At 32.9% G+C, this 14,141-nt stretch overlaps 1 protein-coding gene across 1 annotated transcript in view; it reads right to left on the bottom strand.

Annotated features, from left to right (window-relative positions):
* The window catches only part of LOC111414772 (BAI1 associated protein 3), a 99,519-nt gene extending 91,729 nt beyond the window's left edge, over nt 1–7,790 (bottom strand). Inside the window, exon 1 of the mRNA XM_023046216.2 lies at nt 7,581–7,790. The gene's annotated coding sequence lies outside the window, so the exon portion shown is untranslated. The remainder of the gene's footprint in view (nt 1–7,580) is intronic.
* Nucleotides 7,791–14,141: the final 6,351 nt, after the last annotated feature.

The raw sequence follows: 14,141 nt of genomic DNA, 5'->3' as shown, positions 1-14,141 counted from the left end.
TAGTCACACTTTAGGTTGCAGGCTAAAACAGTTTAAGCAATTTGAATAATTTTACGTTAAATTTCACGTTTTGTATCAGAATCTATGAGGTAAATTTTGTTGTATAAATTGAAGCTATTCCTTTTAAAATACCCCATTTGTTTCGATTAAAGTATCAATAAAATCGAGTTTAGTAAGACTCTTTTATGCATCATAAAATTCGCGGCAGTTCGAATATTATATATTTGCATGTTAGCGTAAGAAGAGAAAGAGAGATAGAATAGGAAATGGGTTATATATCGTCTATGTGGTCGATAAAGACGGTTATTGCCACTTCGATACATCTATTTATTTGAATCCAATCACTACAAAAGCTAATGTAGTGAAATAACCAAGAAATATTCGCTGTTATGTAACTCACTATTATAATTTACCCATCTTTATTTTCCTTTCAAGAAGGGAAATAAGGAAAGAGGACTAAAAAGCTGCTTTAAATCCATGTCTATGATGCCACACGTCTTTCTGGGGACCGGAGATTTATAAACTGAGGGGGGGCTACAAAAAGGAATCAAAACCTTAAAGATCCGTGTTCCTTGCATATCCGCAAAAAACATCGTATCCCTTTTAAAATCCCTTTCAAAACCCCTATTTGCAAATAATAAATCTTGTGTGCTCGATCCCTCTCAGTTTAAATAAATATATCGAAAACCTTTTTATTTTTCTTACACTTTTTTTATTTTTTAACATCTATTTCACAATAAAACTATTTTAAGAGATAATTGAAACGTTTAATGTTTTCTAATGGATTAATTTAATGGCTTTGTTGATCCGGAAGAGTACTTTAGCACGCTTAAAACACGACCGGGTTAAAACGAGCTGAACCTGGTGCAACTTTGTCGTACAGGTCGTTGAAGCGACGATAAAATAAGGTCGACTTTTCAAAGGGAAGTGCTTTCACATCAGTTTATTGCTTAAGAAAGTAGCAAAATGAGACGGTCACAAATACCTAACACGTTTCGTTTATTGGAACTTTTTATTTTATTGATTTCTTATAAAATGTAGAGTTACCACAAAGTAGATAAACATACAATGGAATGGTTCAATTAAAATGGTAAAATAAAATAAAAAGTAGCGGGGTGACATGAAACAGCAAAAATCCATTATGCAATCAGAAACGTTACGACGATTTTCATGTCAGAATTTATCTTTTATGTAGATAAAGTAGTTCTAGGAAAGAAAAGGCTGCGAGTCCCTGTTTCACCAAGATTTTCAAAAATTCAATCGTCTCTTGAAGGTTATATAAGATTCATCTCTGACAAGTTCCCAGAAAAATAAAATTCCATCGGAGTGAAATTGCATCTCCTAAACGGCCAATTTACATCGAAATTTCGGCAGATTATGCGATTTTTCAAAATAGTTATCAAACGTCTATTGTAGCGCGTTAGTTGTTCAGCAATGAAATATCGAGTCCAGTGGTCATCCCATTCTCTTGCACTCATTTTCTTTGGCAGTATTTGTCTTCGTAAACAATAAAAAATCAGTTACAATTGGACCGCGTTATACATTACTTGACTAAGTCTGGTAGGTAAAGGTGTAACATATCTTACAAAAAAATGCAGAATACCGAAAGACCTAAAATACTTTGTTTTAAAGCTAAAGCTAATCATGTTATACGATTTAAAGTCCGATTTGCATCATACGTCTAAGAACCGACTTAGATACGACACTTCGAAAGAAGTTCTGAAAAAATAGATGAACCTACAATTTCGGACCAGTGTCGTTTTCTAGATGTTAGTATAAAATTAAAAGTTTATGTGTTTTATATAGAATTTAAGTCGGTTTTACTACTTTTGGCTCTTGGCGTTCTTCAGAGACTCTACAAATAGATTAACACCTCTCATCTTATCCATTTTACAAACGACAGCGGTAGGTAGCGCTAGTTAGCATAAGATCACTATGTTGCATATTTTTATTGCACTAAAACTAGAACTAACACTAGACCTAGAACTAGAACGTATCGGGTTTAGCCGTGCGTCTGAAGACGCACGGCTAAACCTGAATCTTTCTAGTTCTAGGTCTAGTGTTAGTTCTAGTTTTATACCTGAACTATCAACTAGAATCATTCGGGTTTAGCCGTCTTGAGAGACGTGGGACTAAATCCGAATGTTTCTAATTATCAGTCTAGTGCTAGTTCTAGTGGCAGTGGTAGGTAACGCTTGTTAGCATAAGATATTACTATGTTGTATATTTTTATTGAACTAAAACTAGAACGAGAACTAGAAACATTCGGGTTTAATCGTGAAAAAAACTTTTAGTTGTCAATGTTAACTTAAGTTTTATTATTATATTCGGAATCTTGATAGAATAACCTTTAAAATGAGTCCAAACTCGACATATTTAACTTTAATATTAATGGAGATACAATCACTTCCGGTTTGAAATGTCAACGTCAATTTTGACATATTTGTCATCTTCATTAAGAAACCTTTAAAGTGAGTTCAAAGATGACGCACTTATCTCAAAGAACAAAAAAGTTGGAATAAAAAACATTAAATTCAAAGTTAACAACAATGAAGATAGCAATTCAATTTTTAAATATTAATACCAACCTTAATTTTTAATTTTTTTTTATTATATTTTTGTTTTCGTGACAAATTAATATTAAGACATTTTCTAAAAATTAAGAATATGTCAAAATGACGTTGACATTTCAAACCGGAAATTACTTATAATATATCTCGAGTAATATTGGAATTAAACGTATCATGTTTGGACTCATTTTAAAGGATTTTTCACAACGATTACAAATATTGTGACGTTGACATTCTTAACCGGAAGTTGACCATAACTTCATTAACATTGGAGATAAATATGTCGTGTTTGTACTCATTTTAAAGGATTTTTAATGAAGATTACAAATATGTCAAAATTGAGGTTCACATTTTAAACCTGTAGTTAGTTATCATATAATTGAAGTTTTATAACTGTAGTTAATCTAGTGTTGTCACTTCTCCGCACTTTCTTTTTATTTTTAATTTTTCTTTTTTGGATCATTTCACGTTGTTTAAAAAAATCATCGATTTTTAAGTCACATGATGATTCTTGAATTTTTCCCAAGTCTTTTGCTAGTTAGACTTAAATTCTATATAAAATAAAAACCAGTTTAAAAGTACAAAATCAAAATCTAGATTATTTTCTTTAACAATTTTTACACGAATCATCATTTTGACTCTAGTATTTATGCCACGACTTACAGAAACACCTGTATAATCGTAAAACGTACTAAGCGGCTTCTGTGCTTATAATAGCTGTCATCAGTGTTCTGTGATAAAAATAGACAGGCACCAAACAATTTTCAATAGTTTGAGTCTGTCTATTCTGAGAAGTCTTATATTTTTAGAGAGATGAAAACGAAAATTTCTTTTCCCCAATATTGTTCATTTGTCGCTTAGCCAATTAATCCAATTAAAACATGGTACGATAATGCTTGTCATTTATTGTTAGTGCTCATTTTCAAAACGAAAATCTCTAAGATGCCTTTAGATCATATTCCACACCATAAAGTAATTCGCTTTGGCTTCCAATGTTAGGGGTGAATTTTCTATGCCTCAAATGCGGCACAGAATAATTTTGCTTGCTCACGTAACATCCAAGATAAGAATGAACTTCGTCTGAAAAGGTAATTTTTTGGTAAAGATCTTCCACCTGATTATTACACCATTCAACGAAGCGGACGCACGATAATATTCAGGCACACATAGACATACGTTCGTTTGGGTTCGCTTCGTTTCGGATTGTTGCGGTTTAGTTCAACTAGCAAAATAAGAAAGAAAAAAAACTTTAAGATGATTGTAGTACTGTATTAGGTTCATCTAGGATATACGTTTTCTTCCTATTCTTCACTTGGCCCGTATCTTCCCTTGAATAATAGTTTGTAAAAGTGGCAATTTCTCCCCACGTGTCATGTAGCCAAGATATTGCAGTTTTCTGATTTCAATTGTATTGACAATTTCTCTTTCTCCAATCTTCCTAATATCTCCGCGTTTGTTGTTCTGCTCACTCAACTTATACTCAGGATTCTTCTATAATATCACATCTCAAAGGCTTCAAACTTCAACACCGTCGGGTATGGTTGTTGTTCCATAATGTTTCCTCATTTTGTTGAATACCGTTCTAGCCTGTCCAATTCTTGATCTTATTTCCTCCGTATATTCATTGTTCTCATTCGCAATTGTTTCCAAGTACTTGTATCTGCCGACAATACCACGAATGCACAGTTGTCTTGGTGTTGTTGTAACTTTGAAATAATAATAAATTTGTTGTTTTAGCATTCAGAGTGAGTCCTTTGTTTTCATGCTGCTATAAGTTGTTGATCGCCTCCCGTTTACTTTCACTTCAGTTGTTGTTCGCTCTACCAATGCTTCTTGTATGATGTCTTTTGAGTACAAGTTAAAAAGCAATAGTGATACATTCTTACCTTCATCGTAATCGCATTCTCTTGTATTCGTTTTCTTTGGCAGTAGGATGAATGTCGACTTGAGTCATTCCTTAGATTTGATTCCAGTGGTAAACCAAAACACCTATTTGCTCATCTCCAATTAATTTAATAATTTCAGTTGCGACCTCGTCGGGGCCTGAACATCTTCCTTCTTTATTTTCAATTCTCTACATTGATGCATCTGAGAGCAAAGATGTTACAGGGCATTGTGTTAAGGGTACAATTTGCTACAACTTTTGTCGTAAAAGTTTTTTTGTATCATGCTCCGGATATCGATTTTTTTTTAACACTCTTCTAATTTTCAAATTTTTGAAAAATTCTCTACATTGATGCATCTGGGAGCAAAGATGTTACAGGGCATTGTGTTAAGGGTACAATTTGCTACAACTTTTGTTGTAAAAGTTTTTTTGTATCATGCTCCGGATACTCTTTTTTTTTAACTCTTCTAATTTTCATATTTTTGAAAAATTCTCTATATTGATGCAAAAATGTTACAGAGCATTGTGTTAAGGGTTCAATTTGCTACAACTTTTGTTGTAAAAGTTTTTTTGTATCATGCTCCGGATACTGATTTTTTTAACACTCTTTTAATTTTCATATTTTTGAAAAATTCTCTACATTGATGAATCTGGGAGCAAAAATGTTACAGGGCATTATGTTAAGGGTACAATTTACTACAACTTTTGTTGTAAAACAGTTCCTAGATTAATATCTTCAACCTTTCTAGATTTCCCTTTGTGTCTAAGATTATCTTATCATCCTTATTTAGTAAAATACTGCTTCTGTTTGTTTTTTTAATTCCCGACAATTTCTTAATCTTTTTATGAAGATTGAACTCATCATACCTCGGCTGTAATTCCTCTCTTTCCATACATTTCTCTCTGTGTCATTGTTCTTTGACTACTTGTATTTTCCATCAGTTGCATAATTTCTCCAGTTATCCATGACTCCTTACTCTTTTTTCGCTCCACTTCCTTCTCGCCTATCTCCAACAGTTTTCTTGTCGAAACCATTATTGCAATTTTGATTGCCTCAATTTTGACTTCAGGTCTAAAGTAAGTCTACCTAATGTATTTTTACTTGCAAATATAATAATCGTCCATACTAGATGCCTCTATGGGATCAGTAATATTATTTCTGTTCTTACACTGTCAAATGCTTTTTCAACGTCCACAAATAACATGATCATTGGAAAAGGCATTGCTTTATTCTCTTTGTGATTATGGACCTTATGGACATTAATATTTTGTACGTCACTGTAAATAAGCTTGATCTGTAATTACTTATTTGCTATCTACCGCCTCAGGTATCATATTTTATTTCAAATATGTAGTTTTTAAACACTTCTTTCAATATTATTACCACATAGTTTCCTCCTGCTTTAATTCCTTCATTTCACATCCCATCTACACCTGCACTTTTTCCTTTCTTGTGTGTTAATTAATTATCGTACCCGACGTCATCATTACATGTATGCAACCAATATCACAGTGTAATACGCATCATACGCAAATCGCGTATTGCAATAAAAATACTGTGATATTGGTTGCATACTTGCAATGATGACGTCGGGTACGATAATTAATTAACACGCTGTACGATTTGTATGTTTTCTATCTTGTTTATTATGAAGAAGTCAATTTCGTACTTTGTATGGTCATCATGACTAATTCATTAAAACCTCAAAGTGTTATGATTAATCCAGTTCGCATTATGTTTGAAAACTATTTTTGACCAGAATTAGTTGCCATACACTTGCTCAAACAATTGATCTATTGAAGAGGAAGATTTCTTATATAACTATGCTGATGATTTACCACTTTGTACACGTTTTGACTTAAACTGGGATCTTATTCGTGATTTTATCTCATTTATCTATCTTGTATTTAGCTAATTACAAATCAAACGGGTTGATGAGACTCACGTAATATATTTCTTCTATGAACCTTTTTAGAATATCGGTCACTATTTAAATTCCGTTTAGAACACACTTAAGATATCACTTCGCCCAACAGAACTCAACCTTTGGGATTAAAATCGGGAGAATAGATGGTTCCAAAAGAGAACGCCAAACGAAAATTTCTTCTCCATTGGGAGCAACACCACCAAACTGAAATATATGCAATATCCTTTTGTTTTTTGGATAATCTTCGGAGTAAAACCTTTTCAAGCACTTTGAAAGCTAGTTGTAATATTTTGGTAATTAACTTTTGTTAATTAAGTCCCAACGTAGTTTATCTTTGGCACCGAGTCATAATAAAAAGATACTTTGTGGTTATTACACAATCAAGCAGTAACTCGAACTTAAAAACGCGGGGGGTTAATAACCGGTCATTGTTCTTTCAAAAAAGACTTTCAAGTAATAAAACGTCGCACTCAAGACTTTTTGGCGGGGAATACAAAGTCACTTTTGAGTGCAATTCTAAAGAAGTAAGTTGTACTCAAACAATAAAACGGTGTCTTCATAAAAATTTACCCTCAATTTTGCAGTTATATTATCTTTTTCTTTATTCCCCTCAGTTAAACAACGAACTCAATCTTTTACTGTGTTACCTTATGTTTTTATTTCATTTACCATGTTAGTTTAAGTTAACACAAACTGTTTAAATAGACCCCGTCAACAAACACAACATCAAATACAGATGTCAACTAATAAATTAATATTCAACGCAATATATTACGAAACGATTAAATCCATATTTAGATTCATCAAAATCGTTTAGTTTCACAATTTGAATAGAACAAATGTTTTCAGTTAAAATTGAGCGATTTTTATGTTGAAAATGCAACAAAACGCAATTACGCTGTGAAATTGATGAATACAATTAAAGTTTAAAATGGATGATGTTGTAATTTACTACTAATTAATATTAAATTAAAAAGGGGGTTTATTTAGTTTGTAAATAAATAATTAGATTAAAACAATTTTTTTTGTTGTGGTGTTTTATGAGGTGACACTTGTTGTGCTCACTCCCATCTCATTAATTATTTTTAATTTTATTCCATGAATTAAAAAAAAAAATAATTTGTCATTTTGTTTATGTTGAATAAATCAAAATGATTATTACATTCCATTGTGGTGAGACAAATAAAATTTTCTTACCTTACATTCCACGGTTAGCAAAACGATCCGTAGCAAAGCGCCACCTTTGTACGACTGTTTAAACCGCCGGGGGCAGAGCTTTCAAGCGCAGCTTTCGCACCGTAGTTACTAAATAGTAGTAGGAGAATAACTGAAAGCTCCGAAGTGAACCGATCGTGTCGACGGATTCGCGCGAACTGAGCTTCTGACCGAGCTTCTCGCTCGCTCGCATAATTGTGTATGGATTTATGATAGAGGCACGGTAGTAGGCGCCGGCGAACGGATGAATAAAAGCGAAACGGCGTTGTTCAGGTGTTCTTCAGCGCTTGCGCTTCCAAAACCTCCATTGATTCGACGCAACTTTTCTTTTTTTCAAATCAAAAAACTTTATTTCTTAACTAATATATATAAATATTCTTTGAAGAAATTTTTAAAGTCATATTTTTTTTGCGTCTCTAACATGGTTGATGGACGTTGAAAAGCACTAAACCCACTCCTTCATTCCTTGTTCACTTGGGATAAGTTAAATTGAAACGTCGCATGTGACGTGTTAGAAGTAGGTATTTTCAGAGGGTGTTTGCGATGGGAAAATATGGTGGCGGCGCCGGTAAATAAGGTTTTTGTTTGGATACTGACGAAATTTCGACGTAAATTTACTTACTACACTTCGGTGATCTAGTCGTTTTCCTTCTTTCGTTGCTAAATTAAAAAAATGTTTAATTTGATTCATTCATTTTATTTTATAGATAAAAGACATGCATAAAAAAAAGTCCGAGAATTTTGGAGTATCATGTCAAAACGTTCTCGAAGCAAAAACCGTGTCGACTTTCCCAACATGTAAACCTATTGGATTGTATAATCTGATCTTGTAAACGGAGCACGAAAAATTTATCTTTTTCTCATCGCGAGCTGTTGCTTTTACGTTGAGAGGCGGGAGCTTTTTCATTCTCTCTCGTGTTCTTTTTTTCCGGTCTTTTGATGCCGAAGAAAAAGCATTGATTAAAGGGGAAGTTAAAAAGTAGTAGTTCGTTAAAAAAGGGTTAATCATTATAAATCAACAGCCATTATTGAATTTTTATTAAAATAACAAGAAATTTTGAACATAATCCACTTTTATGCAGTAATTGGAGATAATATGAGATGTGAGTGACAAGAAGAAAATGAATGCATAATATATTTATGCCAAGGATAATATTGCTGAATATAAGAGGCCTTTCAAAAAACAAGCAAGGGTAACTTTATTACTCACGATGTAGTATAACAGACACTATGACACTAATAAACAAGCTTTAGTAACAAAAAAAATTTTATGGATTGAACTTGATTAACAACCAAATTTTCTGCAAACAAAAGTAATTGCAAATTGATACAAATAGTAACTGAATAATGTGCTAGGAAAGAAATGTATAATAAACGTAAAGCCTAAAATTAACAATTAAAGAAGTGAAACAAATAATGATATGGAGGACCAGAATAGCGCCGTGCGGGGTAAAGAATGTTTGATTATCGCAAAGAAACTTAAATTTAAATCAAAAAGTGCTGCAAAAATACAGTTGAATCAAAATCACTACATATTCTGGTGTTCAAATACCCCAGGAATATTTTGAAGACATTTAACCGTATCAAACAGGGCCGGATCACACCTTTCGTGGGCCCGAAGCGCTCTATATTTTTGGGCCCCAAAAAAGTCTAATATTACTCTCCAGAATTTTCGATCATATAATTGTCAAGAAGACAAATTCAAAATTTTCTGTTTTTAAGAAAAGTTGAAGCTTCAATTTGCTACAACTTTTGTTGTAAAAGTTTTTTTGTATCATGCTCCGGATACTGATTTTTTTAACACTCTTTTAATTTTCATATTTTTGAAAAATTCTCTACATTGATGAATCTGGGAGCAAAAATGTTACAGGGCATTGTGTTAAGGGTACAATTTGCTACAACTTTTGTTGTAAAACAGTTCCTAGATTAATATCTTCCACCTTTCTAGATTTCCCTTTGTGTCTAAGATTATCTTACCATCCTTATTTAGTAAAATACTGCTTCTGTTTGTTTTTTTAATTCCCGCCAATTTCTTAATCTTTTTATGAAGATTGAAGTCATCATACCTCGGCTGTAATTCCTCTCTTTCCATACATTTCTCTCTGTGTCATTGTTCTTTGACTACTTGTATTTTCCATCCGTTGCATAATTTCTCCAGTTATCCATGACTCCTTACTCTTTTTTCGCTCCACTTCCTTCTCGCCTATCTCCAACAGTTTTCTTGTCGAAACCATTATTGCAATTTTGATTGCCTCAATTTTGACTTCAGGTCTAAAGTAAGTCTACCTAATGTATTTTTACTTGCAAATATAATAATCGTCCATACTAGATGCCTCTATGGGATCAGTAATATTATTTCTGTTCTTACACTGTCAAATGCTTTTTCAACGTCCTCAAATAACATGATCATTGGAAAGGGCATTGCTTTATTCTCTTTGTGATTATGGATCTTATGAACATTAATATTTTCTACGTCACTGTAAATAAGCTTGATCTGTAATTACTTATCTGCTATCTACCGCCTCAGGTATCATATTTTATTTCAAATATGTAGTTTTCAAACACTTCTTTCAATATTATTACCACATAGTTTCCTCCTGCTTTAATTCCTTCATTTCACATCCCATCTACACCTGCACTTTTTCCTTTCTTGTGTGTTAATTAATTATCGTACCTGACGTCATCATTACATGTATGCAACCAATATCACAGCGTAATACGCATCATACGCAAATCGCGTATTGCAATAAAAATACTGTGATATTGGTTGCATACTTGCAATGATGACGTCGGGTTCGATAATTAATTAAGACACTGTACGTTTTGTATGTTTTCTATCTTGTTTATTATGAAGAAGTCAATTTTGTACTTTGTATGGTCATCATGACTAATTCATTAAAACCTCTCCAGAATTTTCGACCATATAATTGTCAAGAAGACAAATTCAAAATTTTCTGTTTTTAAGAAAAGTTGAAGCTTCACTCTTACTATGGGTTTTTCAAATTCGTCATTTACAAATGTTGACAGTATATCACTAATAGTTTTGTAATTTACAAATAAAGCATAAACAGAATCATGACGTTGGGTTAACTTTTTGTGCTAATTTTTGCCATCTATGTGTAGACGATGAAAAAAATTATAAATACCTTGCACTATATTAAAGTAATTAGCAACTTCTAAAGACGACTCACATACAAAATTGAACACTAAATTTAATGAGCGGTTAGTACAGGATACATAAATAGCGGTAGGAGATAATATTCTTATTTTTGCCTGTAAGCCATTGTATTTTCCAGACATGTTGGCTGCATTGTCATAGCTCTGTCCGCGACAGTTTTGAATGCTGAGGCTTAATTGTTCTAATTTACTTAAAGCTGTCTCTTGTTAACAATCCGCAGTGTAATTTTCCAGTTTAATGAATCCTACGAATCGTTCTGATATTTGTCCCTCATGTACGTATCTTAAAATTAGACTAAGTTGATCACAATGACTTACGTCTGGTGTTGAATCGACGATAATGCCAAAGTATTTGGCTGCCTTAATTTCACCACTGCATGTATTTAACATTCTATCTCTAATTATTTCAATAAATTCATCACATATGTGATGAGGCAAATAACTAACAGAACCTCTTCCCTGATTTCCAAATCGACGTAAATGTTCTGCAAAAAAATCGTCGAAGTTGGCAAGGTAAACTAGGTAACTCAAATAATTGCCTTTGAAACGGCTACCTATATTTTCGTCCGAACCTCTAAATGGTAATCGTTGTCTTGAAGAAACTTTACAGTGGCTAGTATACGTTCTAAGACTTTTCGCCAGTAGAGTTCTTCAGTTTGAATTTGATTCTTTAATATAATTGACTTTATATGCACTTTAGATTCTTCATGACTTTTTAAAACTTTTTATTTTCATTTGTTTCTTCATAAATCAATTAACAAGTACAATCAAACGGGATTACTTGAAACATTTTTTTAGCAATTTTAAGAGATAAAAACCTTTACATGTTTAATTTTCTTGATTTTCTTATCGGACGAAAGCCTATGCAATATCAAACCAGAACCGGGCCCCTGTAGGTGCAGGGCCTTGAGGCCTTTACTGGTTAATCCAGCCCTGGTATCAAAGAAAAAGATGTTGATGTCCGTGATAAAAGAACAAAGCAGCCATCTCATTCAATCTAATTTGTTTTACATACACATCAGGAAAGTTAGGGTACCGAAGAGAAAAATAATTGATTACTGCAAAAAAAAGGCAGAAATGTACTGGCGGCAGAAAAGACGAAAAATACGACGCAGAAATAAGGAAGGAAGCATAAGTACAACTTATTACTACGAACATGGATACTTCTACGTACATCTCCGGAACATTGGAGTGATGAGGAACCTTATTAACTCCCTTTAAGTGCTATATTTTGATGCCAAACAAGGTGCTGTGAAAGAAGTTATAAGTTTTGGAATAATCATAACCCGCCCTTGAAATGCATCCTTTACAGAGAAATGTTTAATTTAACTTTTTAACATTTTAACACTATCTTTAGAATTACCTTTTCAATATATGCATATTACCATTTATTTTACTATGTACGGAAGAATAGCTTCTTTTAATTTCTTCTTGGAATAATTTTTACATTTTCTTATCCTAGTTTTATTTAATTTTATTATTTCTCTATTCATCCCTCGGTCTATTCTATAGAGTTATACAGGGTGATTTATAACATACGAAGCAGACTAAAAGGGTAGGTACTAGGAGCCTCATACATGAAAAGCACATTTGGCAACATAGTAGAACAACATTTTAACATTAAGATTTTCGATTCAAAATCGGTCGTAGAATGTCGCTACGTCTAGATTATCCGCCAATTTCTGAACAACCTGTTAAATAATAAAGTTTGTAAATTGTGTTCGTCTTCGGCTATTAAGGCAGATTATTTTGATTTATTATCACCAGCAGTCTTGACATTCTTGATAATTTCATCCATGATGTCGTTGAATGTCTTATACCCAACAGTACTGGCATTTTCTTTGTTAGTCTTTAGTAATTCTGTGATATTTGCTGTATCGCGTCGGTCTACATTTCTCCTCTTGGGTGAGATCTATGATGGACATAGAAGCTGTTTCGCCAAATTCTATCAACTGTTGACCTAATTTGTCACAAACCTTGTTGTTCTTCACTAATTCATGTGTATGCAATTTTATCCGGTATTATCTTTGTAATTTGTTTTAGTACTGAACTCAGGAGCTTTATCCCTCGATAACTGCTGGGACAAATCTTGTGGAATTTGCTGCGGGTACAAAAAACCTTGTTACAGAGAATGTGTAATTGATCCATATTTGATCATTGTTATCTAACCCTAGAATTTTCCCATTCTTCAATTTCCGGGCTGTTATTTCTATTTTTCTCTTTGTGAAATATCATTTAGTTGTGTTTTCTTCGATCTCTTCTTCTTCATCTTTTTTTTTTCGATGCTTGTTCGGTTAGGTTGAGTTGGGTTGGGTTGGGTTAGGTTGAGTTGGGTTGGGTTGGGTTAGGTTGAGTTGGGTTGGGTTGGTGTATTTCCCGCTCTTTTACACATATAGTTAGTTGTTGCTTGCATATACTTGTTAATTGGTTTCTTGCGGTTCCTTAACATTTTCCACACTGTTTTCTGTCGTTCATAAATGTCATGCTCAATATAGTGTTCTTTTCTCTGTTGCTAGACCTCCGTCATCTCCGGTGTAAATCGTGGTTTTATCTTCCGTTTTGGCAATCTTTTTTGTTCACATTGCTTTTTGAACCACTCATATCATATTTAGATGTAATCTGTATTCACGGCACCTAATTGTTTATTTCATTTTCAGGTATTTTCTGTGCTAATCTTAGTTGGTAGAGTTATCTTATACTCTAATCTAACAACTAATAAGAACTTCAAGTTTATTTTCCTGTTTTTCTCGGTTAATTTCTTTTTATTTTTGCGTGTTGCGTGATGTTTCTAATTTTCTCTAATAATAGGTTATGATTAGTTCCGGTATTCTTGGAGCTCAACTCTCACATCGAGTAATTTTGAAAGGTGGATGTTATCTTTTTCTGTGTGTTATTTCAAACTCTATCATGAATTTTCATTCCCTTGTGTTTTCGAATGCTGTTTACATCTAGTTCATTCCGAGCACAAATCTCTTTAAATCTCTATAACTCCAAAAAGGTTTATTTGAACAAACCTAACCTTAAACATTCATCAGTTCTCAATTCTTAACCGTTTTGATGAAAAGAAAATTCCTTAACTAATTGTAAGTGTAAAATGAAGATCAAATCGATCGAAACAATATTAACTAAAAAGTTTTGTATATTTACTTTTGTATGTAATGAACCAACTATTAGCCTAGAAATCGTTAAACTTGCGTTTTAAGTTATGGATTATATTAATTTAATCGTTAAAAATTTAATATTACCTAATTGACTACTGAACTGGTTATATTATATTGATGAACAAATTACCCTAGTTCTGGCCTCATATGGGTGTGGTAGAAAAGACCTTATTGCGTCGTTCGGTTTTATGAATACAGCCTACAA

The sequence above is a fragment of the Onthophagus taurus genome, chromosome 1, assembly GCF_036711975.1.
Source record: "Onthophagus taurus isolate NC chromosome 1, IU_Otau_3.0, whole genome shotgun sequence".
Classification (NCBI taxonomy): domain Eukaryota; kingdom Metazoa; phylum Arthropoda; class Insecta; order Coleoptera; family Scarabaeidae; genus Onthophagus; species Onthophagus taurus.
This window is presented reverse-complemented; position numbering and strand designations above follow the sequence as displayed.